Source organism: Bombus terrestris, unplaced genomic scaffold, assembly GCF_910591885.1.
Source record: "Bombus terrestris unplaced genomic scaffold, iyBomTerr1.2, whole genome shotgun sequence".
Lineage (NCBI taxonomy): Eukaryota > Metazoa > Arthropoda > Insecta > Hymenoptera > Apidae > Bombus > Bombus terrestris.
Genome location: NW_025963549.1, coordinates 5,906,114 through 5,916,363, shown reverse-complemented (window position 1 = coordinate 5,916,363; position 10,250 = coordinate 5,906,114). Strand labels below are relative to the sequence as shown.

General features: G+C 37.7%; 1 long non-coding RNA gene across 1 annotated transcript; it reads right to left on the bottom strand.

Moving 5' to 3' along the window:
- Positions 1-1,451: 1,451 nt before the first annotated feature.
- On the bottom strand, positions 1,452-2,224 carry LOC125386962. Its single transcript, XR_007227564.1, has 2 exons — positions 2,048-2,224; positions 1,452-1,561 (listed from the first exon to the last, which is right to left on the bottom strand). It is a non-coding gene; the product is annotated as an uncharacterized LOC125386962 (long non-coding RNA).
- Between the last annotated feature and the right edge of the window lie 8,026 nt (positions 2,225-10,250).

Below are 10,250 nucleotides of genomic sequence, written 5' to 3'. Positions count from 1 at the left end.
AATTCGCGATTACCTTGATCGTTTGTTTGCGATAATCAGCGGCTCATATTAATATTCGAACGCTCTTTAATAGAAAATAATTTTGGGATTACGTTGCAGCGAGCTGCAAAAGGTGGAAAATTGTGCGAATCGCAGTTTCTCGCCACTTTTCGCCTTTCCCTCTAACAAATCTAAAAGATTTTTGTATCTTTCGATGATTGCCCACTTCCGCACCAAACGATTTCGATTAAATTTTTAGCCTGTATATAGCAGACATAAATCCACAGAACGTATTGTTAAAATTTTCATTACAGAGTCAGATAAAATAGACGTGAAAAGCGACCTTCGCCATTTTTTCCCGGCTTGGACCAGTCGCGATCTTTCAAAAACTTCTTTCAACGTCATTCAGTCTACTAACTGTAGCTTCTCGAAGAAACTCAAGTCGTTTGGTCCCATATTGAGAAAGTTATTCCCGTTCAAAGAGTATCCTAATGTTAATGTGAGCCGCAGTATATTCACGCAATATGTCACGTTTCCTCCAAGTGGCAAAGTCTGTTTACATCGCTTTTCTCGAACATCATGAGCGTTGTCAAATGCGGAAAATTCATCTGGCATTCTGCAAGATCATTTGATCGAAGATCTTCATATATTTCTTGACTGAAAAATTACTTTTAATTTCGTTCGCTGAAGCTTCTGAACGCTCTGTGCCTTCGCTTTCATTGCGCATCTGCTCCACGTAGATCCACTCGCGTTACGTTTCTGTGAAGCGAGAAAAGACGATTAACTGTGACGATAGTTTGGTCAACTCTACAAAGGGAATTGATGAAACTTCCGTGGATTTCGATTAGTCGCAGAAATCGTTGGATGATCTTAAGCAGACTTTCTGGTAGCAAAATGGTAAAAAGAAGTAAATTCCACGCTCAAATATTGAAATTCTTCTTGATCTGTCATGGATACGTTTGCGTGGCTTAGTATAATTGTAACTCGTTCCACATACTCTGTGTCCTATATTTCGAGATAGTTGGACCCTAACCCCAATCGTATCAAAATATTTGTTGCTTTTAATACATTGTATACTCCAAGCACATTCATCTGTAAGTCAATCAGCAGACTAAATTTCGTAGTTGTAAAAATGTTCTAAGTATAGTTTATATCTAAATCATAACAAATTCGATGTTTGCGTTATTTTGTTTATTGCATTCTTTGTAATTCAATTGACAAAGAACAGGATTCTGAATACAGAAAATCAGTGAGCTAATAATCGACCAATTAGTAATCAACGTCCTTTGAATCTTGCAACGTCAATGCAATGAAGAACAAGAACAAAGATATGTGAATCATAAATTTTAAGAGACTGGAAATTTTCTGCACCATTTGGGTCTAAACTTTGGGTTGAACGCCATGTTACATCTACGTAAAATTCTGCATTCCACCGCACGGGTTACAGCCATCACGTTTCGGGTTCAGAATTCGACGAAGTAACCAAAAACGACTGCACCAGAAGGAAGATGCAGAGAAGTCTTATCGCGCGCGTTCCACTTATCAGCCAACTCTTCATGGTACTTACCGGAAATTCACGCACCTGTTGGTTGCAATCGCAATTTCTGTTAATTGTCCCTTAGCAGGATTGAGAAAAAGCGTGGAAAACCTCTCACGAGATAAAACAGCGAATTAGATAAATGACGTTGGAAACATCTATGTTCATATAGAATTCATTAAAAAATAGAAACGATTCATAAAATTAAGAACTAAGAAAGACAGGTCAATCTTAAACATAATACCATTTACTTCTAAGAAAAATACGATGACATTTTTGAAAATTGCAGTTTTATTAAACGAGGACACAAATTGAGAATTGTACAAAATTCTTCGATCTGTTCACTAGGCGAGATAATTTAACTCGCTCCAATTTATACTCGGAAAATGATTAAAAATATCGTGATGATTCGATTATCAACCGATAGATATTCTTTGTATTTGTACGTTAGGTTTGGAGTTTCTCTTTCAGAATGCAATTCGTTCAAGCAATCTGTCTCGTTTCTAAGTGTCATAATGACTAGAACCGTACCTGTGAAGTGTCAATGACAAAATGTTGAACGTTGCTTGAAACCAACTGATCTTCAATGGCAGACCACAAGTAACTGTTTAGTTCTGTCTATAGAAATTTCAATTTATAGCAGGTTCTCGGACAAGTTATATTCGATAAACGATTTTCAAATCGCGGACGGCGGTCACGAATTCGAGATTGCGCTAATCGCTTCTCTGCATTGTATTTACGCAACTTTCCAGAGTTAGAATTTTGTTACGAACGCCTAAAAGACGCTAATGTTTGACAAGAGCGTTAGAAAATATTTGCATCTTCCAGCTTGAATCTTGGAAATCACAGGCAGCACGTGTTTCGTGCCAGCGATTTATAGAATACACGTTATATTTATATTATACACATAATTAATTCATACGTATGATTGATATAATAATCAAATGGTATCAACATGTGATCTTGGAGCTTCGATCCTAATCTGACCACTTCCTAAATATTTCACTTCTAAAATATTTCTAATAATTTCTAAATATTTCACTTCTAAAAATTTCTTCCTAAATATTTCTTCTTCTTCTGAACATTTTCGTCTACATTTAAACAAGGTTGATAAAATCATGACACTATTACTATTATGCTTCCTTTATTACTAATTTACCACTACTATTAATTTATTTATTGTAAGAACGTAGAACAAAGCGAAAAGAGAGGCGATTCTTGCTGAAGCAAATGCAAGTAACCGAGCTTGGTTGCTATTATTTGCGGATAACTGTTTCTTCGTAACCAAAGCCTACGATGATTCACGGGCAAGGAAAACTGGCTCATAGGCTCACAGAACAATTCTAATTGTCTAATAATATACCTGTAATCGATTTGCTCAGCTGTTTTTACAAATTCCTCGCATTACGTCATTCTATCTTCCTAATTGCTTATTTTCCTACTACCCTGGAAATCTAAACAAATTGATTCTACAATGTTGTACGACCAGGTAATTATATTCTAATTTTCCTCTGAAAAATTATAATTTCAAACGATCGACATAGAGGCACATTAAATACAAAGTTCAATTTTTTAGAGATCAGCCAATGTTTGCAGTAGTGATATGAATTTCCATATTACATATTAGATATATTAACTCTACATATTCAAGAGTTGGCAGCCAATGAACAAATTTAACATTGTTTCTGGAAACTGCCCTTAATAACATACCTCCAGGACTTTCCTGGTTCCCTAGCTCCCGAGGGCATGCTGATTGGCTCATAGGCTCAGAGAACAATTCTAATTGTCTAATCATATACCTGTAATCGATTTGCTCAACTGCTTTTACAAATTCCTCGCATTATGTCATTTTATCTTCCTAATTGCTTATTTTCCTACTACCCTTTTTTTTCCTTTGCGTGGAGGGGGAAATGATGTTACGCATGCTCAGTGACCGCATCACTGGGTTCTGTGCGACTCGGGCGGACGTTGTTGCCATGCCCAATGAAACCCCCTCCGCCGTCATCGTCTGCTTCGAGGAACGACAACGTCGTTATAACCTGTCAGGGATGTCTGTTCATGCTCCCTCACTTTCGTACTACCCTAGAAATCTAAACAAATTGGTTCTACAATGTTGTACGACCAGGTAATTATATTATAATTTTCCTCTGAAAAATTATAATTTCAAACGATCGACATAGACGCACTTTAAATACAAAATTAAATTTCTTAGATATCAGCCAATGTATACAGTTGTGATATAAATTTCCATATTAGATATTAGATATTTTAACGCTACATATTCAAGAGTTGGCAGTCAATGAACAAACCTAACATTGTTTCTGGAAACTCCCCTTAATAACATACCTCCAGGACTTTCCTGCTTCCCTAGCTCCGGAGAGCATGCTGGTTGGCTCATAGACTCACAGAACAATTCTAATTTTCTAATCATATACCAGTAATCGATTTGCTCAACTGTTTTTACATATTCCTCGCATTATGTCATTCTATCTTCCTAATTGCTTATTTTCCTACTACCCTGGAAATCTAAACAAATTGATTCTACAGTGTTGTACGCCCAGGTCATTATAATATAATTTTCCTCTGAAAAATTATAATTTCAAACGATCGACATAGACGCACATTAAATACAAAATTAAATTTTTTACAGATCAGCGAATGTATACAGTTGTGATATAAATTTCCACATTAGATATTAGATATTTTAACTCTACATATTCAAGAGTTGGCAGCCAATGAACAAATCTAACATTGTTTCTGGAAACTCCCCTTAATATCATACCTCCAGGACTTTCCTGCTTCCCTAGCTCCCGAGGACATGCTGATTGGCTCATAGGCTCAGAGAACAATTCTAATTGTCTAATCCTATACCAGTAATCGATTTGCTCAACTGTTTTTACAAATTCCTCGCATTATGTCATTCTATCTTCCTAATTGCTTATTTTCCTACTACCCTGGAAATCTAAACAAATTGATTCTGCAGTGTTGTACGCCCAGGTCATTATACTATAATTTTCCTCTGAAAAATTATAATTTCAAACGATCGACATAGACGCACATTAAATACAAAATTAAGTTTTTTACAGATCAGCGAATGTATACAGTTGTGATATAAATTTCCATATTAGATATTAGATATTTTAACTCTACATATTCAAGAGTTGGCAGCCAATGAACAAATCTAACATTGTTTCTGGAAACTCCCCTTAATATCATACCTCCAGTACTTTCCTGCTTCCCTAGCTCCCGAGGACATGCTGATTGGCTCATAGGCTCAGAGAACAATTCTAATTGTCTAATCATATACCAGTAATCGATTTGCTCAACTGTTTTTACAAATTCCTCGCATTATGTCATTCTATCTTCCTAATTGCTTATTTTCCTACTACCCTGGAAATCTAAACAAATTGATTCTACAGTGTTGTACGCCCAGGTCATTTTACTATAATTTTCCTCTGAAAAATTATAATTTCAAACGATCGACATAGACGCACATTAAATACAAAATTAAATTTTTTAGAGATCAGCGAATGTATACAGTTGTGATATAAATTTCCATATTAGATATTAGATATTTTAACTCTACATATTCAAGAGTTGGCAGCTAATGAACGAATCTAACATTGTTTCTGGAAACTCCCCTTAATATCATATCTCCAGGACTTTCCTGCTTCCCTAGCTCCCGAGGACATGCTGATTGGCTCATAGGCTCAGAGAACAATTCTAATTGTCTAATCATATACCAGTAATCGATTTGCTCAACTGTTTTTACAAATTCCTCGCATTATGTCATTTTATCTTCCTAATTGCTTATTTTCCTACTACCCTTTTTTTTCCTTTGCGTGGAGGGGGAAATGATGTTACGCATGCTCAGTGACCACATCACTGGGTTCTGTGCGACTCGGGCGGACGTTGTTGCCATGCCCACTGTAACCCCCTCCGCCGTCATCGTCAGCTTCGAGGAAAGACAACCTCGTTAAAACCTGTCAGGGATGTCTGTTCATGCTCCCTCACTTTCATACTACCCTGGAAATCTAAACAAATTGGTTCTACAATGTTGTACGACCAGGTAATTATATTATAATTTTCCTCTGAAAAATTGTAATTTCAAACGATCAACATAGACGCACATTAAATACAAAATTAAATTTTTTAGAGATCAGCCAATGTATACATTTCTGATATAAATTTCCATATTAGATATTAGATATTTTAACGCTACATATTCAAGAGTTGGCAGTCAATGAACAAACCTAACATTGTTTCTGGAAACTCCCCTTAATAACATACCTCCAGGACTTTCCTGCTTCCCTAGCTCCGGAGAGCATGCTGGTTGGCTCATAGACTCACAGAACAATTCTAATTTTCTAATCATATACCAGTAATCGATTTGCTCAACTGTTTTTACATATTCCTCGCATTATGTCATTCTATCTTCCTAATTGCTTATTTTCCTACTACCCTGGAAATCTAAACAAATTGATTCTACAGTGTTGTACGCCCAGGTCATTATAATATAATTTTCCTCTGAAAAATTATAATTTCAAACGATCGACATAGACGCACATTAAATACAAAATTAAATTTTTTACAGATCAGCGAATGTATACAGTTGTGATATAAATTTCCACATTAGATATTAGATATTTTAACTCTACATATTCAAGGGTTGGCAGCCAATGAACAAATCTAACATTGTTTCTGGAAACTCCCCTTAATATCATACCTCCAGGACTTTCCTGCTTCCCTAGCTCCCGAGGACATGCTGATTGGCTCATAGGCTCAGAGAACAATTCTAATTGTCTAATCATATACCAGTAATCGATTTGCTCAACTGTTTTTACAAATTCCTCGCATTATGTCATTCTATCTTCCTAATTGCTTATTTTCCTACTACCCTGGAAATCTAAACAAATTGATTCTGCAGTGTTGTACGCCCAGGTCATTATACTATAATTTTCCTCTGAAAAATTATAATTTCAAACGATCGACATAGACGCACATTAAATACAAAATTAAGTTTTTTACAGATCAGCGAATGTATACAGTTGTGATATAAATTTCCATATTAGATATTAGATATTTTAACTCTACATATTCAAGAGTTGGCAGCCAATGAACAAATCTAACATTGTTTCTGGAAACTCCCCTTAATATCATACCTCCAGGACTTTCCTGCTTCCCTAGCTCCCGAGGACATGCTGATTGGCTCATAGGCTCAGAGAACAATTCTAATTGTCTAATCATATACCAGTAATCGATTTGCTCAACTGTTTTTACAAATTCCTCGCATTATGTCATTCTATCTTCCTAATTGCTTATTTTCCTACTACCCTGGAAATCTAAACAAATTGATTCTACAGTGTTGTACGCCCAGGTCATTTTACTATAATTTTCCTCTGAAAAATTATAATTTCAAACGATCGACATAGACGCACATTAAATACAAAATTAAATTTTTTAGAGATCAGCGAATGTATACAGTTGTGATATAAATTTCCATATTAGATATTAGATATTTTAACTCTACATATTCAAGAGTTGGCAGCTAATGAACGAATCTAACATTGTTTCTGGAAACTCCCCTTAATATCATACCTCCAGGACTTTCCTGCTTCCCTAGCTCCCGAGGACATGCTGATTGGCTCATAGGCTCAGAGAACAATTCTAATTGTCTAATCATATACCAGTAATCGATTTGCTCAACTGTTTTTACAAATTCCTCGCATTATGTCATTTTATCTTCCTAATTGCTTATTTTCCTACTACCCTTTTTTTTCCTTTGCGTGGAGGGGGAAATGATGTTACGCATGCTCAGTGACCACATCACTGGGTTCTGTGCGACTCGGGCGGACGTTGTTGCCATGCCCACTGTAACCCCCTCCGCCGTCATCGTCAGCTTCGAGGAAAGACAACCTCGTTAAAACCTGTCAGGGATGTCTGTTCATGCTCCCTCACTTTCATACTACCCTGGAAATCTAAACAAATTGGTTCTACAATGTTGTACGACCAGGTAATTATATTATAATTTTCCTCTGAAAAATTGTAATTTCAAACGATCAACATAGACGCACATTAAATACAAAATTAAATTTTTTAGAGATCAGCCAATGTATACATTTCTGATATAAATTTCCATATTAGATATTAGATATTTTAACTCTACATATTCAAGAGTTGGCAGCCAATGATCAAGTCAAACATTGTTTCTGGAAACTCCCCTTAATAACATACCTACAGGGCTTTCCTGCTTCCCTAGCTCCCAAGGGCATGCTAATTGGCTTATGGGCTCACAGAACAATTCTAATTGTCTAATCATATACCTGTAATCGATTTGCTCAGCTGTTTTTACATATTCCTCGCATTATGTCATTTTATCTTCCGAATTTCTTCTTTTCCTACTACCCTTTTTTTTTCCTTTGCGTGGAGGCGGAAATGATGTTACGCATGCTGAGTGACCGCATCACTGGTTTCTGTGGGACTCGGGCGGACGTTGTTGCCATGCCCACTAAAACATCCTCCACCTTCATCGTCTGCTTTGAGGACAGACAACCTCGGTAAAACCTGTCAGGGATGTCTTTTCATGCTCCCTCATTTTCATACTACCCTGGAAAACTAAAGAAATTCATTCATCAATGTTGTACGACCACGTAATTATATTGTAATTTTCCTCTGAAAAATTATAATTTCAAAAGATCGACATAGACGCACATTAATTACAATATTACATTTTTTAGAGATCAGCCAATGTATACAGTTGTGATGTAAATTTCCAGATTAGATATTAGATATTTTAACTCTACATATTCAAGAGTTGGCAGCCAATGAACAAATCTAACATTGTTTCTGGAAACTCCCCTCAATAACATACCTCCAGGACTTGCCTGCTTCCCTAGCTCCCGAGGGCATGCTAAGTGGCTTATAGGCTCACAGAACAATTCTAATTGTCTAATCATATACCTGTAATCGATTTGCTCAACTGTTTTTACAAATTCCTCGCATAATGTCATTTTATCTTCCGAATTGCTTCTTTTCCTACTACCCTGGAAATCTAAAGAAATTGACATTATAATGTCTTTAAAGTATATCTATTCCCTTCCAAAATTCTCTGCTATTACGAATGGGACCCTAAACTTTGGATCTAACTTGGTTTGGTTTCTTTCCTCGATTTTGCGCAATACGAAATCACCGACTTTAAACCTAGCCACTTTAGCTGTGGTGTTATCGAATCTTTCTTTGTCGTGTTTGGCGCTACTTGCTATATTTTTTTTTTCGCCTGTTGTCTTACATCGGAGATATCTATTTCTCTTTCTTCAACGCTATCAGGTAGCAACAAGTCGTACGGTCTTGCTGTCCTACCGATTAGTAGTTCCAGTGGGCTCGCTTTAGTCACGCGGTTGGTGGTGCAATTCAGGGCCAATTGTATCTCCCCAATCGCGTCTTGCCATGATCGACCGGTCGTCTCTACTACCGTGAACATATTTTTCAACGTACTCATAACACGCTCTACCTGCCCATTGGCTCTACTAGCACCGGTCGCTATCAAGTGGACTTTAATTTGTTTGTTTTCACAGAACTCCTGAAATTCCTTGCCCGTAAAACATCTACCCTGATCTGCTATTATCCGGCAGGGACTGCCGAATAAAAATATAGCGGACTTGAAAGCTTCGATGGTGTTAAAGGAGTCTATCTTACGGGTATGATGTAAGTGTACAAACTTCGTGAAAGCATCGACTAAAACAATGACATATTCCTTGGAATCCTTTTTACCGCTTAGCTTGCCCGTTATGTCCATGTGGACCGTATGCCAAGGTATGCTGGTCTTAGGTATAGGATGTAGCTCGGCCTGGATCTTACCCGAGCTTGCCTTCGAAACTCTACAGGCATGACAGTTCTCTACGAATTTGCGAACGTACTTCGCCATTCCTTCGAACCAGTAATACTCGTACAGCTTCTCGAGCGTCTTATCCCAACCCAAGTGCATAATCGACTGATGCACATGGTTGATAACGGACCATCTAAAGCCCCTCGGGACAATGGGCAAGCAGAGGGTTCTACCCCTCCGCTGCACTTTGCGATAGAGGATACCTGAGCGCAACTCATAGGTATTCGCGATATCTTCCGCGAGCTCGTCGTTTCATAGTTTGCGTGTAGTTTCTATAATTTACGGGTCGCGACGCTGTTCGGCCAGTAGCCAGTCTTCCGATATTTCGGCCAAGTTGATTTCTTTCTCCACAATTTTATCAATTTTACGGTGGCCTGGGTCTACGGGATTTCGCGAGAAGAAATCTACGTGGGACATCCTCTTCCCTTCTCGGTACATAATGTCGAAGGTGAAAGTCTGCAAGTAAGCCCACCACCTGTGGACTCTGTCGTTCAAATGCGCTTTGTTACTTGACGCTTTCAGCGAATTGCAATCCGTAACAACAAGAAATTCTCGTCCGTGTAGGTAGTGACGGAAATGCTTGATGGCGTTTACGACTGCTAACGTTTCTAGTTCGTAGGAATGATATCTAGATTCCACGGGGGTAGTTCTTTTGCTGTAGTACTCGATTACTCTATGTTTACCTTCGACTTTATGCATCAAGATCGCTCCGTAGCCCTCCGAGCTGGCGTCGGTATGTAGCTCAATTGGGTAATTAGGGTCGAATATCATTAGTACCGGCGCGTCGGTCAGGACGGAAACTACCTGTTGTCTGATTTTCTCGTGCCTATCTGACCATGTTATATTTTT